The sequence below is a fragment of the Calidris pugnax genome, unplaced genomic scaffold (genome assembly GCF_001431845.1).
Source record: "Calidris pugnax isolate Ruff unplaced genomic scaffold, ASM143184v1 scaffold316, whole genome shotgun sequence".
Classification (NCBI taxonomy): Eukaryota; Metazoa; Chordata; class Aves; order Charadriiformes; family Scolopacidae; genus Calidris; species Calidris pugnax.
Window position 1 is genome coordinate 565,937 of NW_015091194.1, and position 22,527 is coordinate 588,463.

General features: G+C 45.5%; 1 protein-coding gene across 2 annotated transcripts in view; it reads left to right on the forward strand.

Moving 5' to 3' along the window:
• The window catches only part of SOX5 (SRY-box 5), a 673,706-nt gene that overhangs the window by 296,397 nt on the left and 354,782 nt on the right, over positions 1-22,527 (forward strand). For both annotated transcript variants that reach the window (XM_014959575.1, XM_014959577.1), the window contains exon 4: positions 19,182-19,342. The gene's annotated coding sequence lies outside the window, so the exon portion shown is untranslated. The remainder of the gene's footprint in view (positions 1-19,181; positions 19,343-22,527) is intronic.

Sequence of the window (22,527 nt, forward strand, 5' to 3'; positions counted from 1 at the left end):
TGAAGCACAAGATTTCCCCTGATTTAAAGCAGAAGAAAGATCTTGGATAATGATTTTGAATTTCAGTATTCCCTGTAGCGGAGTTCAACATGCGTTCCTGATAAAATTCAGGATTAAGTTCTCCTTTTGAAGGTGCACATCTGTTAAAATAGTAACTCATTATAGATCAGAATTTTCCAGGTTTCCTGGCAAGTCAGGCTTAGGATGAAGTCTTTACAACTGTGTGCATTGAAGGACATGTTTATATATATTGGTATATACAACCACACACGCTCTAGACAGTGTGTAGGTGAGAATGCTGTTACAAAGAAAGATTCTTCCAAATTATTTATTGCAAGAGACAGTAGCAGTCCCCTGCATTTAGATTGCCTCCATGAATTTTAAAAGATTCTGTTGGACCAAAAAGTGTTAAAGCTTGCTCTGTCTTCGGCGTCCTTTAAAATTTATTAGTGTAAAAAAAAGAAACCACCCAGGGTTTCAGAAGTAGCCACAAGGCTCTGTTCAAACCTGGTGGTGAAAGAAGCCTATGAAAGTCACCATTTCACTTTCATCCTCATTGTCTAAGAAGCACGTCACAGTGTCACAGCGTCAGCCAAGCAGGGGCTGCGAGGAGCTGAGCTCAGCTGGTACCAAACCATCTCTGCTGCAGTGCCTACTGCGCTGGGCACCCTTGGACCTCCCAGAGCAGCTCTAGCAGGATGAGGAGCACGTAGGAGCTCTCCCAACCTCCTCCTCGGCCATCGCGTTGCCCCTTCCTCTCCCTCCCTAGGCTGAGCTCCCACAGGCTGGAGTTTCCCCAGCAGGAGGTAGTGGGCTCTCCTGATTACAGACCAGACCGTACCCGACTTTTCTGCAGATTCCAGCTAGTACTCTGAAGCTCAAATGGTAGACTTCTGTTCAACAGGAGGTAAAACAGGTAAACTCTTGTTTAGCAGAAGCTAATAGGCTGCCCAGGGAGGGGGTTGAGTCACCGTCCCTGGATGTGTTTAAGAGTCGTTTAGATGTGGGGTTGGAGGATATGGTGTAGGGGAGAACTTTGTAGAGTAGGGTAGATGGTTGGACTCGATGATCCCAAGGGTCTCTTCCGACCTAGACAATTCTATGATTCTAAACCTTGCCAGGGATGTGTGATTAGAAAACCTCAGTGGTTGCATGTAATATAATTAGTTTTTATCTTTTTTTTCCCCCCCTTTAGGAAGGGAGGAAAGTTCATGCAAAAACAATGTTTGAAGCAAATTGCAAGTCCAAACATTGACAATTAAGGCCAAATTCAGGTTGTCCCTCCAATCACACTTCTGCCCTCTTGTGTGAATGCCCTGTGATACACTTCTGAACTGCAAGAAACCTGGGCTCATTTCCCCTCTTCGGTGCAGAGGATGGACACACAACAGGACAGAATTAATGGGCAAGTTTAATGTCAGTATTTCCTAACTTTGAAATGCTTGACTTTAACCTTTTCTTTTTTTTTTTTTTTTTTACAATGTTTTTAGAATGTACACTCTGTTGTTATTGATTTCAGAATAAACACTTAACTCTATTTGGAGAGAGAGATTTCTGTCTTGTACAGCTTCTCTGAAGTTACTGGTTTCACCCAGGGCTGAGTTTGGCCCATCATATGTAATGAATTGTATATTCCAAAATCAATATTAATAATGCTGGGTGCTCTTTTTAAATAGATTGTAGACATTCATATAGTCTGTGTAAAGTTCATATGAAATGATACTTGCCTATTCTTTATTCATCCTTTTGGTTAATAAATAATCCTTTAGCTTTTCAGTAGTTGGTTTCTGGGATCCTGGTAGACATCTGTATTTATCATTTAGGAAGTCATCACCAGTAAATCTTTCTCTCTTCAGATTTTTGACAGAAAGTCCAGGGTTTTCAGGAATATTGGCTACTTCTCATTGTGTTAAAAAACCAACAAAGGTTTTTAAAAAATACATTTATGACCTATTCTGTTGGTGAGTTGCGGTTTCAGCAAAATGTACGGCATCGGTGAAGCACTGAGAAGGAAAATGAACCATCCACTTGCTGAATCTCTGCATTTGCTGCAAGGCACCATTTCATCTGGGGATGTGAGTGACTCACAGAGGTTGGAGGGACTCATAATTTCCATACTACAGCACCGTTCCCTCGGATTTTCTGACTTTTGTATTTATCATTAGAGGCAACATTACACAATGTCAAAGAAAAAAAAATCTAGCCTTCGTAATGTGCTTTCCTGATTGTAAATGGGGCTGGATATCCTGTACTGAAATGTCAGGTTAGATCCTTTGTAAACTCTGCAGCCTGCTCTCAGAATAGAACACTTCTGGAGTGTATTAAATTGGTGTTAATTGAGAAACACATATGCCAATGACATTTTAAGCTACGCTAAATAAAACCAAACCTTTAGCAGGTCCCTATCACAGAGAGATCCTGAGATTTCACTGAACCTGCTGCTGCCGTCATCTTTTTTCCATCTATGCATATGTTGCTTGCAATGATATATGGTAACTCCTGATGCAAATACCACTCATGCTGTTACAGCTTAAAAGGCCCAGAAATAGAAGGCAAACACAATGTCTGGGTTTTTCTGCTCCACGTTATAAAAACCTATGACCAACAGCTTAAAGTTTGATTCCTTTTCCCTGCAGTTTTCACACCAGCTGACTTCAAAACGTAAGTTTAGCGCTGCAAGTCGTAAAAAATTCATCATCTCTTTCTTTTTTTAGGGGGATGGGGGGGGGGGGCTAATTCTGCAAGTGTCTCAGGGTTCTCTAGCTCCTGTTGCAGCTGAGCCACAGGTCAGCACCTCCGGAGGGGTCCCGTCCTCAGGCGACCCGGTGCCCAGTATATTGGCGGGGTCCACTCCCCCGAGGCGGCTGGCCCCTCGGCGTGTCGGTAAAGTACGTGCGCTTTATCTTAAGATAAATAAAGCCCTTGGAAAAACACAAAGCAAAATTTTGTTGCTTTGGGCGGAGCGGTGGGGGGGGGGCTAATTCTGCAAGTGTCTCAGGGTTCTCTAGCTCCTGTTGCAGCTGAGCCACAGGTCAGCACCTCCGGAGGGGTCCCGTCCTCAGGCGACCCGGTGCCCAGTATATTGGCGGGGTCCACTCCCCCGAGGCGGCTGGCCCCTCGGCGTGTCGGTAAAGTACGTGCGCTTTATCTTAAGATAAATAAAGCCCTTGGAAAAACACAAAGCAAAATTGGGGTTGAAGTCCCAATTGTGTCAATATGCTCATGGGAGATGTGGCAATATTTTGTTGGGCGTTTGATTTGTTAGAGAAAAGAAAGGGCAGCCTGGAAGTTACCCGGGGCTGGGCAGCGCTGGGCACAGGGCAGCTCCACGAAGCAGTGGTGAAATCCTGCTCCCATTGCAACCACACGAACTCTCCCGAGCTGGCTTTGCAGGACCGCTCTCCTTGGAGCAGCTGTCTTCTGCTGCCAGCCAGGGCAAGAGGTCAAGAGCCATTTATGAAGAGTCTGGTACCATTAAGCTGGCACGATACAGCTACGAGCCAAACTCTGGCTGGCAGCTCATTGATTTCCAGGTGACAAAGCCCACTGCTGCTTTCCACTCAGTAATGTTTTGCCTTTGAACCAAAAAAAAACCCCAGGTTTTCTTTCCTCGTGCAGCTTTTTTGGTTTGGTTGGGTTTTGGATTTTTTGGCACAAACAGAAACACTTCTGGAGGTGCATTGTATTGCCACCGTGTGGGACCTCTCTCAGTGAGAAGATGATTTGTGGCCATCTCTTGGCTGTGTCCTGGAGGTGCTTAGGTTTATTTCTGACTCACTGCCTTTATGAGCATAACTAAACAGACACTAAATCCTCGAAAGGAATTTGGTGTCTGTAAAACCCAGACTTGCAGGTGCCTGGCTCCTGACTGAAGGGACGCAGGGGTCTCTTCCCATTGCTGTCCCCAGGTGTAGTCACAGAGACTCCCTGGTGCCTCCCTGACGCACAGCTTGAAGGAGAAGTGAGAGGGATGCTCCCCTCAGAATGGGTGCAGGAACTACTAAAGCTGTTTCAAAGTCCACCTTATCCTCCTGTGACCCCCAGTAAGTCTTGATTTCTTTACTGTACAGTTTCAGAAGTTCCCCATGCAGGCTGCCAATCTTCTTCCCAACCTAAATTTATTTCTGGTGTTTCAGATAGGGCCTTGGGCTGCGGGAATTCTGGTGGAATTGCATCAGTGGGAATGTGTTGTCACATGGGATATGGTCAACCAGTAGCTGTACATGGGATATTGTCAACCAGTAGCTCCAGGTCCCAGTAAGCCGGGTGTTGGCCTGTGGTGTCTGGTAGGATCAAGGACTGGGGTTTGTATCTCCAGTTATCTGATAAAAGGAAATGAATGAAGCCATTTATTTTTTGAAGAAATACCTCCCTTCCAAGCCTTCTCTTGGGTGAGAAGTATTAGAGTGAGCGTTCGGTTGGTTTTAATGCAGGACGTGGTTTTTTCCGGTCAGTCAGATGTTCCTGTTGGTGTTTGTTACATACAGGACAACACATGGGTTTAAAGTGGGTATGTGCCTACAGTGTCCTCCAAAGATGACAGCGCCTGTAGTTGCATTGCTCAGATGAGAAACTGCGGAGTGGTTGAGTGCTTTTCTAAAGCCAGGCAAGAAAACCGGAGGCAGAAGGAGGGAGGATTCTCCAGCTGCCCATTGTGGACGTTGTCGGCCCATCTTGTCTGTCTGTCCTTCCTCCTCACGGCACGGCATCCCACCACCGTCTGCTGGAGCAGCTCTGGAGCACAGGAGACCCGCACAGTGTCGTGACTCGCTGCCTGTTTGCCGTGCAGTGGGGCAGCTGTGTGCAGGGTTGGATTGGAACTCGCTTGATTGTCCACCTTCTTGTAATTGTTCCTGCTGCCTCCACTCCTGTTAGCGGGGTGCTCATGGTGGGAGGACCAGGAGGACTATGCTGGGCTGTCCCAGAGGAGTCCTCTTTTCTCCTTTCGCGCGTCTTGGACGCGATAGCTGCCTCGCAGCCGGCCTGTGACCATGGCATTAATTGCTCAAACACACTCTTATTAACCCCGGGCTGGGGACTCCCTCGGCGATAACGCCATAGATGCAGTAGTGGGGCCGTGCAGATTGTAATAGAAAATATGGTGATCTGTCTGTCCGCTTCCCCAGCTGTCTATCTGTCCATCTATCTAATGGACCTACGCGCCTGCTGGAACAGCTTGGGGAAGGTCAGAGGGAGTTCAGGATGATGGAGAAAAAGGTCAGGTTTTGTATGCGTGCATGTGTTGCTCCAGCTGACTGATGAGGCGTCTTGGCAGGGCGATTCAGCTCCAAGAGCCAGCCCCGTCCGTTCGGAGGACAACGAACGTCCTTCTTGTGAAACACGGTGGAGAGTTACTCACCAGAGGTGACTTTTTGACGGCTTTCCCAACGATAATGTCGCCTCGCAGATATCTCCAGCGATTCTGCCAGGCTGGTGGGAGATAAGGGTGGTATGCGCCATGGGGCCCGAGATGTGGTTTTGTGGGTTGAGCTGGGACCTCCGCGCCTTCGTCCGCGCCAGGAAATGGAGAGGGAAGGCGAGTGAAGGGGGCTGGAGCATCTCGGGGGGTGGGTGCACACACCTGGTGGGGTCTGCTGGGCACAGAGTGATCCGAAACAGCTCGGAGACGTTCCACACAGTGGCATCTTGGCGCTGAGTACTCTTTTTCCATTTCAAGCAAGTTTTTGTGGGTGAGCTGGAGATGACTCTTCACCCCCCCAACCCCACCCCATCCCACCCCGTCCACTAAGTTGAGGATTTGATGGCCGGCGTGGCACTGGCCTGGGGTGTAAATCCTCGGCAGACTGGTGTTGCCAACCAGGGAACAGGATTTGAGGACCCCTTGGGGTAGCGGAGGGGATCTCTCTGGGCTTTCAAACCTCTGAGGGTCATTGCAGGGTGCGGCGGAGCCATTAAGGAGCCCTCACGTGCCAGAAGCGGTTTAACAGGCCCAGCGTTGGGCACTTAATTGTCTCAATAATTATTCACGCATTAGCACCAGCTCCTCCTTAAAGTGTGTACTGCGGTGACTCATTAAGTTATTACTGGTATTCATTACCAGTAAAATTAGCCTTTTTTTCAAAGTGTAAAATTTAGGTTTTATAGAAGAAGCATTGCTAGGAGTGCAACAGCTTTGCTCTACTCCCTGCTTGGTGAGGAGGAAAACAAGACTGCGTGGAGATGAAGCAGTATTTTTTAACCAAAAAGAGGCCCTCAAAAATAAGAGGCAATCAAATTAGAAAGAGTCTTGTGCCTTTTTTTTTCTTTTCTTGTGAGTTTTAAGTACTTAAAATCAGGGCAGGGGAGAAGCTACATTCCTGCCTGGCTTTGACTGTCGGTCCCGTGTGTGTACGTGCTGTTTTCGGGTATCAGGAGTGAGAAAGATGCCCAGTTTCTTTTGATTAATAAAGTGTTAATGTATATGCAGCTGTCTTTATGTTAAATGCTTTGTGGTGCACTTTGTTTCTTTAAATGCTGATCATTTACAGTGAGCGTGTACAGTATATATGCCTGGAGGGAGAGCGATTGTTATACAACTCTTTAATCCCAACCGTGATTAAAACCCCTTTTGTTCCTCCCTCCCTGCGTTACTCCAGCCTATCATCTTCTCTGAGAAATCATTTGGCAAGTAGATACGTGCGTATTTTAAGAGAATAACTCCTTTTAAAGAATCGGGTTTGCTTTTGTTCTGCTTTTAGAACTTCGTTTTTTGCATTTCAATATACAGCGCTGCTCAAAAGGCGTAGGAGGGTCATAGCCATTTTTTTGCGTGAATAAGGTATAATTGAAATATGATGTATGCAGATATCATCACTTCTAGGGCAATTATCCGGGTTGTTTGTTTAGTGGGAACATACTTTGAAGCAGGGGTCGGTCAGTGGCAGTCACGTTGCGTGGCACAGGCTGAGGGAAATGACAAAGAACATGAAAAGTCCTACGCTGGGAAATTTTACGTCGTGCCCAGAGCGTCTACTGGGGGGAATGGGCAGGAACTGGGAAGGTGAGGGCCAGGGTGGTTTGTTTCAGAGAGAAACGCAAAGGAGGAGGCTTAGATCTTGGGGAGAGGCTGGGGTTTGGCATTCTGTTTCATGTGGAGACCAGCAGCTAATGCGGTCCTTGTTGAAACTTGAAACAGCTCTATTAGTAGCTTGATTGGGGAGAGAAGAAGAGACCGAGGGTAAACAAAAATGTGCGGTCTGGAGATGGGCTTAATTGTGCACAATACATCTTGCCTCTGTGCGGCTTATTCTAATCACTCCAAATGGCAACACACACGCTCGGCACACACACACACGCACACACACACAAATTTGATCTGCTCAAGCAGATAAAACTGCTATGTGTATAATATTGCCAGGCTAGAAGGGAAAAAAAAAAAAAATGGACATCTGTTTAACAATTCTCTATTGTAGACAGGATCATAGAAACACTGTTGCCTGCCTGTCGTGTTCAATCAAAATGAATAAAATGCTGAATTAAAAAAAAAAAAAGAAAAAATCAGGCAAAAGAGAGCATTAAAGTATTTGCTTACACTTCTTTTTTTGTTTGTTTGTTTTAATTTCAGCAGCATGATGAGGAGGGGGGAATCCCAGGGGCAGGAGGAGGTTTCAGGCACAGCGAAGGGAAGATTTTGTTTTATGTTGGGTTGGTTTTTATCCTCGGTACAGCCCAGAGAGGCGAACAGCAGTCGGAACTAATTGTAGCTCGCTCAGGAAAGTCTTCATTAGCACTTGCCACACATGGTTACCAGATGTGCCGAAGAAGGGGTGGGAGGAGGGGGGAAGGGGTATGTGGAGAATGGGCTACATACTTAAACCTAATAATCTGTCTTTTGTTTTCAGGTCTATTGTGTTGGGGAGGGGAAGAATGGGGAGAGGGAGAAATCCTGGCTGCTTTTTGATGCAGCCAGTCCCTATTAGCTGAATGGCATTCCTTGTCTTGCAGCCTCCTCCAAGGAAGGAAAAAACCCTCACTCATGGCCAAGTAGAGGGATTTATTTATTTATTTATAGTTCTTTTTTTTTTTTTTTAAGGCTAGCATTGAACTATTATTCCACTGAACCCAGCTGACAGTACTTGGATAATCAAACTGGTAAACCGCTATCATTCTGGCCAGCTCAAGTATTTGAACTAGGGTTCAAAGTGGGGTTTTTTTGTGAGCTTGTGAGTTCCCAGAGTAGCTTGTGGGTTCCCAGGGTGTCAGTGGGGCTGTTGAACTCTCAGGTCAATAGCAGCAGCGGCTCCTTGGCTCACCTGGGCTTTGCCAGCGAGTGGGAGATGCAATCAGTGAAGCCGACTCCAGGAGGGAGGTAAGAAGAGCCCTGTGGTCCTGTCAGTCTGCCCTGAGGTTGTCATCTTGGTCAGATGTTTAACCTTCTGCCTGTTGCTATTTAAAAAAAAAAAAAAAAAAAAATTAAAAAATCTTCCATATGTAGCGGTTGTCGCTGCTGCAGACCAAATTGTGGTCCTCCTGCCCCCATGGATGATATTCCCAGGAACTAGTGTTAATTTTACTGCAGACATTACCGCAGAGGTGGCTGGTTGCTCCTCAGGAGAAAGGGTCACCCTTCCTTTTCTTTTCAAATGGCCATCTCCAGGGCAGTGTGGGACCAGGGGCATCCTGCATGGCCATCCCCACTGGCTCCCCCCACTTCAGCAGCACCGCACCTTCCTCCCCCTCTGGGTCACTGAAAGCTTCCCACGAGATGGGTGCTTTTCCTCCTGGCATCGTCTGTGCTGGGAAGTCCCCTCTCTTCCCGGACTCCCCTCTTCGCTCCAGGAATAAGAGAACGTTGCTGTGTCCGTACGACAAGGCTTAGATGATTCCCCAAGTTCTGAATAATCAGGGATGAAGGTTTAATTATGGCACTACACATGATAGCCACAAGATTTGGCACTCTGGTCATGTGAGAGAACAGCACTAGATGAACTTTTACTAATTAAGCACTCTGTTTCCCTTCCTTTCTGGAAACTGCAAGGAGGTATAGACGTGGGGAATCAGTTATATTAAAGGGAAGTGGAGACATTTTTTGAATCTTAAATAATCTGAGTTGAACCTAAATCTTGCAGCTCCAGCCTTGTTTTATCCAGCTCAGTTTGCCAGTCTGTAATCTCATCCTGCTTTGGAGCCTGGAAATGTTCTAGCTTGCAATCTCAAAGCAGAGCAGATGTTGCATAAATAGAAAATAGGTTGTGTGCGCAGCCTAATCTAAGCACAGAAGGGCAAAGAAGAAGGTTTGGATGAATGGAAGTTAATCAGGGCACAGATCTGCCGTACTTTGGGATTTAGGACCGAATTTTTTTTTCGGATATATTCTGCTTACCAGATCCCAAATATGCTGTTCACTTTTTCCCACTGCGTGGCACCTCCCACTTGCAGCTTTTTCAGTTTGCTGAGAGTAGAGTAATGCCTGTCAGCTCAAGCTCACCAAAGCAAATTCCTGGTAAGAATTCATCTATTCCATTCTTTCTTCCATGTTTGACTGACTTCTCCATCCAATGATCTTGTTATTCCAGGTCCAAATTAAACAAAGTCCAGGAATTCTTTCAGATTCCCTCAAAGGAAATATGGAAGCCAAACCACTCAGCTGACTTGGTTGTATCCGCCTTTCCTCCTCTAGGACTGTAGAGTCTCCTTCGACCTTGTGGAAATTGGTTGGATCAACATAATTATCGTAGGCAGAGTCACTAAGTGTATGGCTTCCATAAAGTGTCTTTATGGAAGATATTAACCGTCAGAATATTAACTGTCAGAAAAGCCCAAGGAAAAGTTTGATAAAAATTAACCTACTTACCGTCTCAAATTTGCTGTGGCTGCTGTCACATCGGTTGTTTTCTTGAACAAAATTAAGTGCCACATTCGCAATTTGTATAATGCTATCCCACATTATTTACACAAGAAGGAACTGTGGTTGTGCCAACATGCAGCATGTAGGGACAATATCTCCACTTACAACAATTCATCATTAGAAAAACCAGTGCTGCAAACTTGATGGTTTTGTCGAGTGTTCTTTCTTCTGGAGGTGCACATAGGGTGCCCCACGTGTTACCCAGAGAATGGGTTTCACATGGACCTGCTGTTGCCTGCACGGGGAAATCCCAGCCGTACACAGCAGATAGCATTCTAGCTGGTTTGTGTATTCCACACAGATACAAAGTCCAGTCTGAGATGTCCGCTGACGGCTCCAGCGCCTGGCTCTCTGCTCAGCAGCTTTTCAGTTACTTGGGGCTTCAGCAGAACTCGGGCAGAAGCGCTTCCAGAAATTTGACACGCTGTAACTTTAAGGCATTCTTCATATTACTGACTTCATCTTTAATTATTATAAGTTAATTATTTAAACATTTTATTAACTTGGAGATGGAAAGCATAAAGATCAGATTTATTTCCTGCTTTTTGTGCATTTCCGCGCTGAAGTCAGGGTTTCAGGCAACAAGGCAAATATTTTTATGCAGATGCAAAACTAATCAGCCAAACATGAAAATACTCCTACGGGGTTTCCTGGAGGCCTTGCTGGGGATGCTGCAATGCAAACAGGATATAATGCAAATAATAAATAGTATAGCATAAGTACTATAAGGTGGTAGGATTCAGTTAGGGACTGAACGTAGCAGGTGGTCCACGTGAGCTCGTGCTACCATCTTTTTTAGGATGCTCAAAATGGCACGTCTTTGCTGCCTGGATCTCCAGTTGTGCTTTTTTAAACCCTCACACTGTTCTTCTGTAATGCACTCCATCAAAATGCATGTTTCCTCACAGATGATGTCATTTAAGCGGAAAAGAATTGTGAATCTTTCTTTGGCCTCCTGTAGTTTTTCCTGGGTATCCGGCTGAGCTCGAACTACTTCTCTTTCTAGTATGATATTTAAGTAATCAATATGTGGGGCTTTTTTTGGTATGCATATCAACAGTACTCTGTGTAATTAGAGAAGTACCAGGAATATTCTAATGCTGCGCAGTAAATTACATAAGGCAATATTTTTGCTCCCCGTGATCTGCAGTTTTTCCGATACAAAACAAGTGACCAAAAGTACAGGCAGGGAAGTTTCATTGTGATGTTGAGAAAATTGAGAAGAGCAAGTTTACTGGGGAGAGCACAAATAGCTTTTGTCTTTCCCAGGGAATGATTTGAAGGTAGATAGGCAGTGCAGCAACACAAGGTCCGTCTTTTTGTCACCTCAAAATGTCACCTTCAGGGCTGTGCTGTCCCGGAGGAACCCACGGGCTGCTCAGGGCCAGGGGCTGGCGCAGGAGGTTGCAGCCTGGTTTGACTGCAGGATGGCGTGGTGGGAGCAGAGCAGCCTTCCACTACATTGCCCATACTTACAGTGGGTTTGCAGAGGTTGGCTCTGACCTGTGGGTCTTCCAGAAAGGCTGGGGACCCAGTTACGGAGTCACAGAATCGTCAGAGTTGGAAGGGACCTCTAGAGCCCATCCAGCCCAACTCCCCTGCCAAAGCAGGGTTGCCCAGAGCACATCACTCAGGAGCATCCAGGTGGGGCTTGAAGATCTCCAGAGAAGGGGACTCCACACCCTCCCTGGGCAGCCTCTGCCAGGGCTCTGCCACCCTCAAAGTAAAGAAGTTCCTCCTCATGTTTAGGTAGAACTTCATTTCCTCTTGTTCTCTGCCACCCTCATCCCAAAGAACTTCTTCCTCATATTTGAGTGGAACTTCCCATGTTCCAGCTTGTGCCCATTGCCCCTCGTCCTGTCACTGGGAACCACTGAAAAGAGTCCGGCTCCATCCTCCTTCAACCCACCCTTTAGGTACTTGCAAACATAGATAAGGTCTCCCCTCAGCCTTCTCTTCTCCAGGCTAAAAAGCCCCAGCTCTTTGAGCCTTTCGTCATCAGGGAGATGCTCCACTCCCTCCATCCTCTCTGTTGCCCTACGCTGGACTCTCTCCAGCAGTTCCCTGTCCCTCTTGAACTGGGGAGCCCAGAACTGGAGGCAGGATTCCAGTTGTGGCCTCCCCAGTGCAGAGCAGAGGGGGAGAATGACCTCCCTCCACCTCCTGGCCACACTCTTCCCTACGCAGCCCAGGATCCCATTGGCCTCTTGGCCACAAGGGCCCATTGCTGGCTCATGGAGAGTTTTCTATCCACCAGGACCCCCAGGTCCTTCTCCTCAGAAGTGCTTTCCACACTTTACCTTCTCTTGTTGGGAATGTTGCTACAGCTGAGACCAGAGCAAGGCTAGGCTGTAACTTAAGTGCAAGGGAAGGTGCTGGGAAGGTATAAAGCATCTTGGCATAAATACCCTCCCCTCCTCCTTTTTTTTCCCTTTTTTCCATCCCTAAATCTGCTGAGGAAGATGCGGGGTCAGATTGATATATTTAAGAGTGATCCTTATCTTTTTAATTTTTAATAACTGGGCATTTAGGGTTTCTCCATACACACTGGAAGAAAAATAACTATGAAATGAAAAGCATTCCTGAGTAAGTTTATTTTTATTTTGTTTTCCTTGATTCTGTTTCAGTGAGAAAACAGACTAGTTTCCCAACACCACGCCTGCAAATTTGCCATAAAGCTTACAATATATCATGTGTCTTGTAAAGCCCCATTCTGAGATTGCATGGATGCGTGAGAAACTTTACCTCCACTTATGTAAAAGTAAATTTTTACTTCAGCGAATTGCAGTGGAAAGCTTGAAATAAGTAAGAGATAGGCAGAAGCAACGGGATCTCAAACGCATGGGATGGAATTTGTGTATGATTTTGGGTCTTTTTTTGTTTCTAAGCATCACTCTTTATGGCAAATCTTATGACTTTAAGTCCTGGTATTTAAAATATCCTTCAGATTATGGCTCCTCTCCTCGAGTCATTGAGTTTCTCCTATTGCACAGATGTGTGCCTCGTCCTGCACTGTCTGTCCCCTTTCCCCGTGCTCTTAGGTCCTGGCAGTGTCCCCTCGCTGTGGCTGTGGAGGTCTTGGCTTCTCCCTGGTCCCAGTGAAGCCAAGGTGGTCAGGAGAGTCGGGCTTCTCACGTCCTGCCTTCCTTTCTCCCCCGGGCTCAGCCTCTCTTGTTTCTCTGCATGTTGAACATCTTCATTTAGATCCAGGCCCGGGAAGAGCGAGTTGTGCCGGAGAGCCAGCCGCCTTCTGCATTAAATTTTAAGGAGAGCGGAAAGCAAATGACACAGAGTATAAAATAAGTACTTAAGTAAACGTTTTAATCTCACTTGGGGCGGTTTGACAAAATAAGGAAAACATACCACCATGCACACATGCGTCTGCACATAATCACCGTCGTCGTCCTCGTTTGCTTTTGTTGTCAGCGAAATTAAGCAGCGGAGCCTTTTCAGGGGAAGGTTGTGCCTGCGATGCCTGCGCAAGCCTCGGCTCGTGGCGGGGACGCCCAGCCCTTGTGAGGAGCCTGCACAGCCCTTGTGAGGAGCCTGCAGCCTCCGGGCTGAGCCCTTCTCGGGGGCTGAGTCCTGAGAACAGCCTCTGCCCCTGAGCAACTCCCTGCTTTTAGGCAACACGAGGCTCAAGGTCCCAAACGCCAAGGCTCTGGTTTCCCCTGACGGGACGGCTCGCCGGGTTTCTGCTTCTCATCCCTGGTGGAGCCGTGAAAGCCATAGCGCTTTCTCGAGGTAAGGTCGTATTGGAATCCACACCAGAAAAAAGAAATTGTGTCCCAACTTGTCTTGTGTTCATTTCAAATTCCGTGCAAAAGTTTGAGTAGAGTTTTGTTGTTTTTTTTTTTTCACCAGACAGTGATCTTTATTTAATCAGAAAGAAAGAAGCAGCAGCGACAATAATTGACATTCGTGCATTATCAATTAGTTGTACCATTAGTGAATTTGAAACAAAATGAGACATGCTAAAAAAAAAAAAAAAAAGATAACAATTTGACTATAGGGACAGCAATTTCTAGGTCATTTCTTGACTTTTGTGAGCAAATGTCTTGTAGTTTAGGAAATTCAGCATTATTTTCAGTTTGATAAGAATGGAACATCCCTTCAACAGACAATAAAAGCTGTTTAAACCTGTTAAATACTATGAAATAGATGTGTACAGCTAATTAAGGTATGTGTTGAATAGTAATTATGTCATCCTGAGGGATTTACAAATAGAGTCTAGTTAAAATTTGATTCAATCTTCTATCATTCACAGAAGGTGCAAATTATTATTCATTTAGCGTGCTCTGATTTCAGTTCTAAAGGTAATCCAGAAAAAAGGGAGAGGGATTTCTGTTTTATCAGCATTGTTTAAGAACTAAGATCCCTTAATTATCACACTGTACCAATAGTCTGCTACCCAACTTACTGAAGCAGTCAGTCTGCTTTGAAACTAACAATTTACCCTCCAAGCAAAGGAAGATGTAAGAAAAAGTGTTTAGTCAGCAAGCAAATATACCAAATTGTATGTTTTGGCTTTTGTTGGTGCTCGTGTTTCTGAGCTGTGCAAACGTGAGTCACTTACACAATACCTTTCAATCAAAGGCATCAAAGCAAAGGAGCCAGATTTCACAAGAAAAAAAAAAAAAAAAAAGGGGAAAAAAAAAAGGCAAAGGTGAAATAAGGCTCCATGAGATCCAGCTCTGTCAAGCTTCCGGAACCTCTTTCCAGGCTCTTTCTTTTTAGGTAACCTCAGTAGACTCTTGGTCTTATGCCCTTGTGCAATTTTCATCATAGTAATGAAGAATTAGGTAAGATTCCTAATCACCTTGTGAAAGTATTATAGATTCTTTTACAAGGAAGTTACTTGTAATGACCTTAAAAGAAAAACTTTACTGTGTTCCTGGGTTTATAACGGTAATTAGCAATCCCCGTAGTTACCATTAAAGCTTGCTTAAAATGAAAAAAAAACCCATAATCATGGAATATTTTTATGTCTTGGAATGATAACTGCATCTTTCAAGGAAATTGTGAAATTCCTAAGAAACCAGAAGACCCCAGGAGCTACACTGGTAGTTGCTGGTGTGGTAGAAATAGGTTAAGTTTCTGTTCTGCCTGATTCAGAGGTCCAACTTCTCTAGATGCTGCGGCTTCTTTTCTGTGTGTCTGAGCTGGCATGGAAATTTTGTCAAAACTGACATATCGATAATTTTTTTCCTTGTTGCATTTTAATTTTCTTAAGTTGGAAGGACTTTTCCCACAAAATTTTCTTACTAAACCTATTTCTTTCATTAAAAAAAAAAAAAAATCAGCCAATAGTCATTTCCAAAGTTACAAGATATTACTCCGGTTTTCTCATAAACTTAAGAACTTGTAATCCATGTGGTTATGGTGGCAGTTATTGTTTGGGCTTCTTGGAAAGGATCGTCTAGTGTGCTTAGACTGGATATATGTGTTGTGTGCTTTTATTGCAGAAAGGTAAATGTTCTCCTGCACTACTTTTTTACAGTGCACGTTTTCCCATTGATATCAATGGGACTAATGATGTATGTTAAACAGCTTTATGGGAATAAGGGTTGTATATCACAGAATCTCGTGGGGTTGGAAGGGACCTCTGGAGATCATCTAGTCCCAACCCCCTGCCAGAGCAGGTCCACCCAGAGCAGGTCCCACAGGAACATGTTCAGGCAGGTTTTGAATGTCTCCAGAGACGGAGACTCCACCACCTCCCTGGGCAGCCTCTTCCAGGGCTCTGCCACCCTCACAGGAAAGAAGTTCCTCCTCGTGTTTAGGTGGAACTTCTTATATTCAAGTTTGTGCCCATTTCCTCTTGTCCTATCCCTGGGCACCACTGAAAAATGACCGGCCCCATCCTCCTGAAACCCATCCTTTAAGTATTTATGAGCATTGATCAGATCCCCCCTCAGCCTTCTCTTCTCCAGACTAAAAAGACCCAAGTCCCTCAGTCTCTCCTCGTAACAGAGATGCTCCAGGCCCCTCATCATCTTTGTAGCCCTCTGCTGTCCCCTCTCCAGCAGTTCCCTGTCCTTCTGGAACTGGACCCAGTGCTCCAGATGGGGCCTCCCCAGGGCAGAGCAGAGGGGCAGGATGACCTCTCTCGACCTGCTGGTCACACTCTTCCTGATGCCCCTCAGGATGCCATTGGCCTTCTTGGCCACAAGGGCACATTGTCAGCTTATGGTCATCCTATTGTCCACCAGGACTCCCAGGTCTTTCTCCTCAGAGCTGCTCTCCAGCAGGTCACCCCCAACCTGTCCTGGTGCAGGGGGTTATTCCTCCCCAGGTGCAGCACCCTACACTTGCCTTTATTGAAGTTCATCAGGTTCCTCTCTGCCCAGCTCTCCAGCCTGTCCAAGTCTCTCTGGATGGCAGCACAGCCCTCCAGGGTGTCAACGACCCCTCCCAGTTTTGTATCGTCAGCAAACTTGCTGAGGGTACACTCCATCCCCTTGTCCAGGTCACTGATGAATATATTGAAGAGGGACTGGACCCAGCACTGACCCCTGGGGAGCACCACTTGTTACAGACCTCCAACTAGATTCCGTGCCCCTAATAACAACTCTCTGAGCTCTGTCTTGGAGCCAGTTTTCAGTCCACCTCACTGTCCATTCCTTTCACCCACATTTCCTAAGCTTAGCTATGAGGATGCTGTGGGAGAAGGTGTCACAAGCCTTGCTGAAGTCAAGGGCAATATCCTGCCCTGCTTAATGGCAGCCAGTACCAAGGAGCAGCCACCTCCGAGAGCGAGCGCAGCAGCCGCCCAGCAGCAGTCAGGAACTCTGTGCAGTTCTTTAAGTTGAGCTTAAGCAAAGGTGCTGGGCTTCTTTGGAAGAATTATCCAGAAGCAAAACCTAATTTGCTGTGTTCTGATTTTATCTTTGTAACTAAAGTGGCACTTTTGCTAAGGTGGATAGAAGAATCCACATTATGTCTGGTTGGTTGGGTTTTTTGGAGGGAGACAAATGCGCTTGACATAACTGGTTTTCTCTGCGTGTCCCATCATATTTAATCTTTTGACACAGCTCCTTGCTCACAGTATGGTTGGGAGTACTATCCTCTGAAAAAAACATAGTCCTTGGAATGTGTTGCTTGGAGTTTGGCAGAAAGCTACCATATTTATGCATTTTTTTTTCTCTTACACGGCTTTATAGAGGTGGGTAATACTGTAAGAGAAGTGGAAAATGTTCCCAGTTCTCAACAAGATAAGAAAATGTTTCTTATCTGTGATTTGAAAAGAGATGAAGGGTCAGTGAGGTAAAGCTACATGAAAGCTCTTGCGCACTTGGTAGGAGCTGCAGAGGAGGAATATCTCTCACCAGCAGCTTGTTTGAGTGGAAGAGGAGAGAAAGAGGAAAAGATGTCAAGTAGAATCAGAGAACTATATTGGCTAATTTGCTTAAATAAACAGGTACACAGCTTTGAGAGGGTTACTGAAAAGAAGAGAGCAAGTCGAGGGCAGCTTTAAATGCTGGCCTGCTGTTGATGCTTTGGGATTTATAGAGATTCATGGGCCCCTTTGGTCTTTGGAGAGAGCTGAAAGCAGCAAGGAGAATGGGATGGGCTCTAAGCCACCTGAGGTTTTGAGGGATTGCATGGAAACACAGGGCAGCCTGCTGGTCCCCAGCTGTACCTTAGCTAGGGCTGAACCTGTCCCACCTGCCTCAGCGTAGCTGCCTCAGAGAGAGAGGTGGTTGCGTTGGAAGGGGTGTGGGGAAGGTTTGAGGCTATACCTGTCCCCAGCCAAGAGTTAGCTGCTCGGAAGTTCTTTTTTTTCTCAGCAGCATATGCAGGAGCTGTGAAGGTGGGCATGGTTTGATTTCAAGACCCCAAACGCATATGCCAAACTTGGCAGTAGGGGCTGGTTGGGGCTGCAGCCACTTAAATAGGTTCTTCTCCTCACCATCCTCAGCAGATTTGTAGCTGCTTCTCATCTGATGGAAGCTCCCGGAGCTGCTGGCTGCCTGGCCTCGGCTGGCATTTGGGTTGGAAGTGGAGCAGACGCCCCAGTGCCTACCTGTCCCTGCCTTCTTCTGTAGAAAGCAGAAGAAAGTGGTCTTAGGTGCCATTTTTTTTTTTGTATTCCAATAGCAGTGGATGTATTTGGACACCACAGTGACCAAATACTGAGCTATTTTTTCTTGACACATCAGTTTTTGTCTTGGATTTATTTGCAGTCCAATCAGCAAGAGGTGTATGTCCTGTGCTGAGAGGAGTCTCACAGGCCTGGGGTCCTGAGATATGAAATTAGGCCCTAAAATTTATGAGTGCGTGCTAACTGTTAGACAAAAATCTCATCTTTGCTCTTGAGTCGTGACCAGTCTTTCCCGTTAGACTGAAGGCTACAAACTTAACTAGCTTTAAACAGGAAGGTTGGAATTCTTCTGTATTCAGCTGATACAAGAAGCTGAAGCGTCCCATAAGGCAGCATTGCAGGATGCTGCTCTGCAACCTGAGGGGAGTCCGTTCGGGTTTTATGGACGTGGGCCCTTTGCCTGCCATAAAGAAATAAGAGAAATTAACACCAATACCAGACAACCACTTTCCCAAAAGGTGCTGCAGAGAGTTTCCCAGTGTGGATTTTTACAAGGCAGTCAAGCTCTATAAGATCTCTGACTCTACTCAAAGGTTCCTGTCATTTTTCTATGAGCTATGAATTATTGTTTTGTGTCACAGACAAATAATAACTTCAGGTTCAGAATTCATTATAAAGAAGGAGGATTTTTCCAAGAGGGTGGTGTGTCTTTGGGACAGGGAGATGAAGAACTGCTCCATCGAGCTTGTAATAGGAATAATGGAAAAGGACCAGCTTGCCCTCACATTTCTTTTTACGGGGATGTGCACACAGTTTGCCTTCTTTTACAGGCTAGTAAGTGTTTTAAAGTTTTGGAGCTGCACGTTTAAAGCTTAGATCTTACTTTTTCACTGAAGAATGGAAGTAGCTAAAGTAGCTACAATAATTGGTGGTGCACATAAAATTTCAAAAATTACATTTTGGAGCTGGTGGAAGGTTTGAGGGATTTATGTCTAACAGAATTTGCATTCCATGTAATTTGGATTTAATGACTCAGTGTAACACAGGCAAAAGGGTTTCTGAGTATGTGGCTCTCCTTTTCCATGGCACAGTAGGCATTTCATCTTAATTTCTGGTTGCATGCTAAGAAATCAATATGTAAAGCAAAAGCGAACAGATACTTCAAAGGAAGGCATCATAGAAGTTGAATAGTCATTAACTGGGTTAGCATTTAAAGCTTGGCATATATTTCTGAGCGGGAAAGGGCTTCAGAACGGGGCAATTCACAAACCACTTTTTCCCCTTCAACAGCTGATTCAGAGACAGCAGGTGTGTAAGCAGCCCCTTGGAAAGAGGACCAAGTATAGTTTGTGACGGAACTCAGTGGAGATGATCCCCAGCTGAAAGTCAAAAAAGGATCTTCTTTGAAGTTCTCCGAGTGACCTGCAATTTTATTCCAGCGCCTAACACAGGTAAGAGGCTTCTGCAGAATCTGCACCTGCATTTCCCAAGGTGTTTTAATATGTGAATCCTAACCCTTATTCATTGGTGCCTTCAGGTTTTGAAACTACCGATGCAGTGCCACATACCAGTACCACGTTTTTGGTAGTTTCATTGGGCTTTAAACTATCTCTTTTGGCAAAATCAAGTCAGAGAGCCACGGTGCATTCGTCAGCAATCCTGCAGTAATGAATGCATGTGCAGAATATGTCTGGGACCGGAATCTGAGAGTAAAAGAGGACTGTTTCTTAAATCTTTGTATCTCGTATCCATGTAAATCAGGAGAAATTTGTTTGATTTCAGCAAGAGGTCTACGCCGAGGTGGGAAGTGGTGTCGGCTCTTGGCCCCTTGCTAGAGCTGATTCCTGGAGAAAGTCAATGTGGTCCTGAGCTGTGTTGCTGTTACAGAATATATATATTTAGGAGAACCTGAGAAATACGGATGTGCCTCTTGAAATAATTGTGTATAAACGCTGGGGATCTGGCTGAGAGAGAGAGAGACTCCTGCACCATCCAGGCTGTGCCAGCTGCAGGCAGCTGTGTGGCAAACTGGCCTTACTGGGCTGATGAACAGCATCCTTCAGGGTGGCGATGAGCATGGGAATGAACTCCATGTTGCAGATCCCCACGCTGAAGTTTCTTCCTTGTTCCTTCTCAGCCTCTATAGCCTTTTATACTTGCTCTTGGGTAGGAGGTGCCAGGTTCCTAGGCAGACCTGGGCTTTCCTTTTTTCTTTATATAGGATAAACTGGGCAGTCCATATAAAATGCCCTGCCACGTGAGTTGCTTGAGAAAGTCATGTTCTGTGGGAGCTGGGGACATACTCTGTCTGCTCACTGGAGGGACGATGCTTTTTAGATGAGGGAAACTGAGGGCTGCTTTGCTCCGTCATCGTTTCGTTGGGGGTCAACGGCAAGAAAATAGGTGATTCTATTCTCTGTGGCTTAATTTCAGAGAACAGGTCTTCAGGGCAGTAACACCCTTCTTTCCCAGCTGAAGTTCCCACAAGATGTCTGTATGAAGATGCAGGCAGTGCATCCTCTTCTGAACCCCCCACACCCCCTCCCGAGTGCTGCTCCTTGTGGCTGCGTGATGCTGAAGCTGGTGGAGAGGACCAGATAGAGCTTTATTTGAATAAAACGAGGAGCTGCCTCTGCAGCTGCGTGGGCAGCGAGAGCCAGGGTGCTTCCACGGGGCAGCAGGCACAAAAGCCGCTTTCTTGACAGATAGTGTCCTTATTCCTTAATCATTAGCCCTAATGAAGGGGTTTTGTTGTATTTAAAAAAAAAAAAAAAAAAGCAAAGAGAAAAAAGAAATGGAGAAAGAAAAGAGAAAAGAGAAAAGAAACAGCCAAGAAGGAGAAAAGATGGGGAATAGTTGGGATTATCTCTGTGCCGTCTCTCAGGTCCAGTGACAACACGACTACAATGGGTAGCTTTCAGGACTGCATATGGTCTTCCTTCCGAGGGAGTTGATTAAGCGACTCCGGATGAAATTGAAATCCTGTGATTTGACCTTTGTCTGGCCTGGGAGGGCTGCAATTCGCATAACAATTTCCTTTTGTTCTTTGTTTGGAGTTATTAATCCAACATGAGCCTCGAATTAATCAGGGGTAGTGCGTTGTTACATTTCTAATTCACAGCTCCACTGCTTGTGTCTTTTTTAATTAAGGCCGAATGATAGCAGGCCTTAGCCCCTGATTGCAACACTTACTAACCACACATTGAGGGATGAAGAGGCTAAATAGGCAGAATGAGATTACTTCAAGGTTTTCACTTAATTGTTTTCTTCCTTTAAGTAAAGAGCACTGAATGAACATTGTTAATGCCAGGCTGGGAGTATTTCTTTTATATATATATATGTTATGTGCCTGTGTGTGTGTGCTGGGGTGGGGGAGGTTATGACGGGTGCACCAAGGACTCGGAGCTCTAATGGGTCAAGGGTTTGTAAAATTGAAGCCTTTGGTTATTGATTTAAACCATTCCTCCCACCTCCCCTGGGGGGGCAGGGGCAAGGGTAGAGGAAGGAGGAAAAAGAGTTGAAGAACATTAAACTTCAGTTAACTGCATGGATTTTCTTGTATCCTGCGTGAACCCATTTGTTTATGTGGTTTTTCTTGCTGCTTACTAGTGGTTCAAAGGTAGAAAATTCAGGAAGCCTGAAGGCTGTCGGAGATGCTAAAGAAATGTGTTGAGAGACACAGCTCTCCAAAGCCTGGGAGTGGTAATAATCATAATACAATAAAGGCGAGCCGGTTGTGTCACGCACTAGATTTTGCTCATATTGAAGGATGTTTGACTCATGGTTCATTGTAAATTTGTGTTGTTGGAGCAGTTGAGGGCCACAAAGGTGCCATTCCAGGGGAACGGTGTAGCTGATCTCACTTAGTTTTCGTGCTGGATAACTCAGCCTGTGCCAGCCACTCGGGATGCTGGAGAAGAAAACGCACTGAGCACCCAGCCTTGCAACATTTATTTGCACAAACGCTTCCATTAACTTAAAAAAAACCAATAAGGATGGCAGGATTCATATTTGCAGGATCAGGCCCGGTGTTTCGGCCTCCTGTGGTGCAGTACATTGGATGTGATTATTATGGAGAAAGGTTAATATTTAAAGTCCCAAACCTTCAGTTGCTGTGTACAGAAATTCCATCGAATTCAATTTGTGCTGTGCACCTGCAATACCAGATAGAGCTCTGTAATTGTGGGAAACTAACTCTTCCTGAGTTATTTCGTCCATGCAAGGAGCTGGATGGATGGGGGAAGCACTTGCTTGGAAGAGTAGATGTTTCTGTGTAAAATAGCAAGCCAGTGTTAATCATACCAGGCTGCACAGCCACGGAGCTGCTGTTCTCATTCTGGCACGGGATACACAGGACAGCAGTGCTGTTCCTGCTCTTCTGAACTCTCCATGAGCAGTGGCTGTTCCACACAGGATTATCTAAGAAAGCAATGATAAAACCTCTAGATAGATTAAGCAAAAGTAGGGTATAAGCTCCAAAGGAGAAAAATGCTCCAGGTAAAAGCTTATTTCTGTGTTTAGAAATCTAAATTGTGAACTGAGTCTGCTCTTTCAGATGAGTCTGAAAAGAACAGGCTTTATATTCAGTCTTCCACATAAATGCATATAGTATCTGCAAACAAAAACAAACAACACA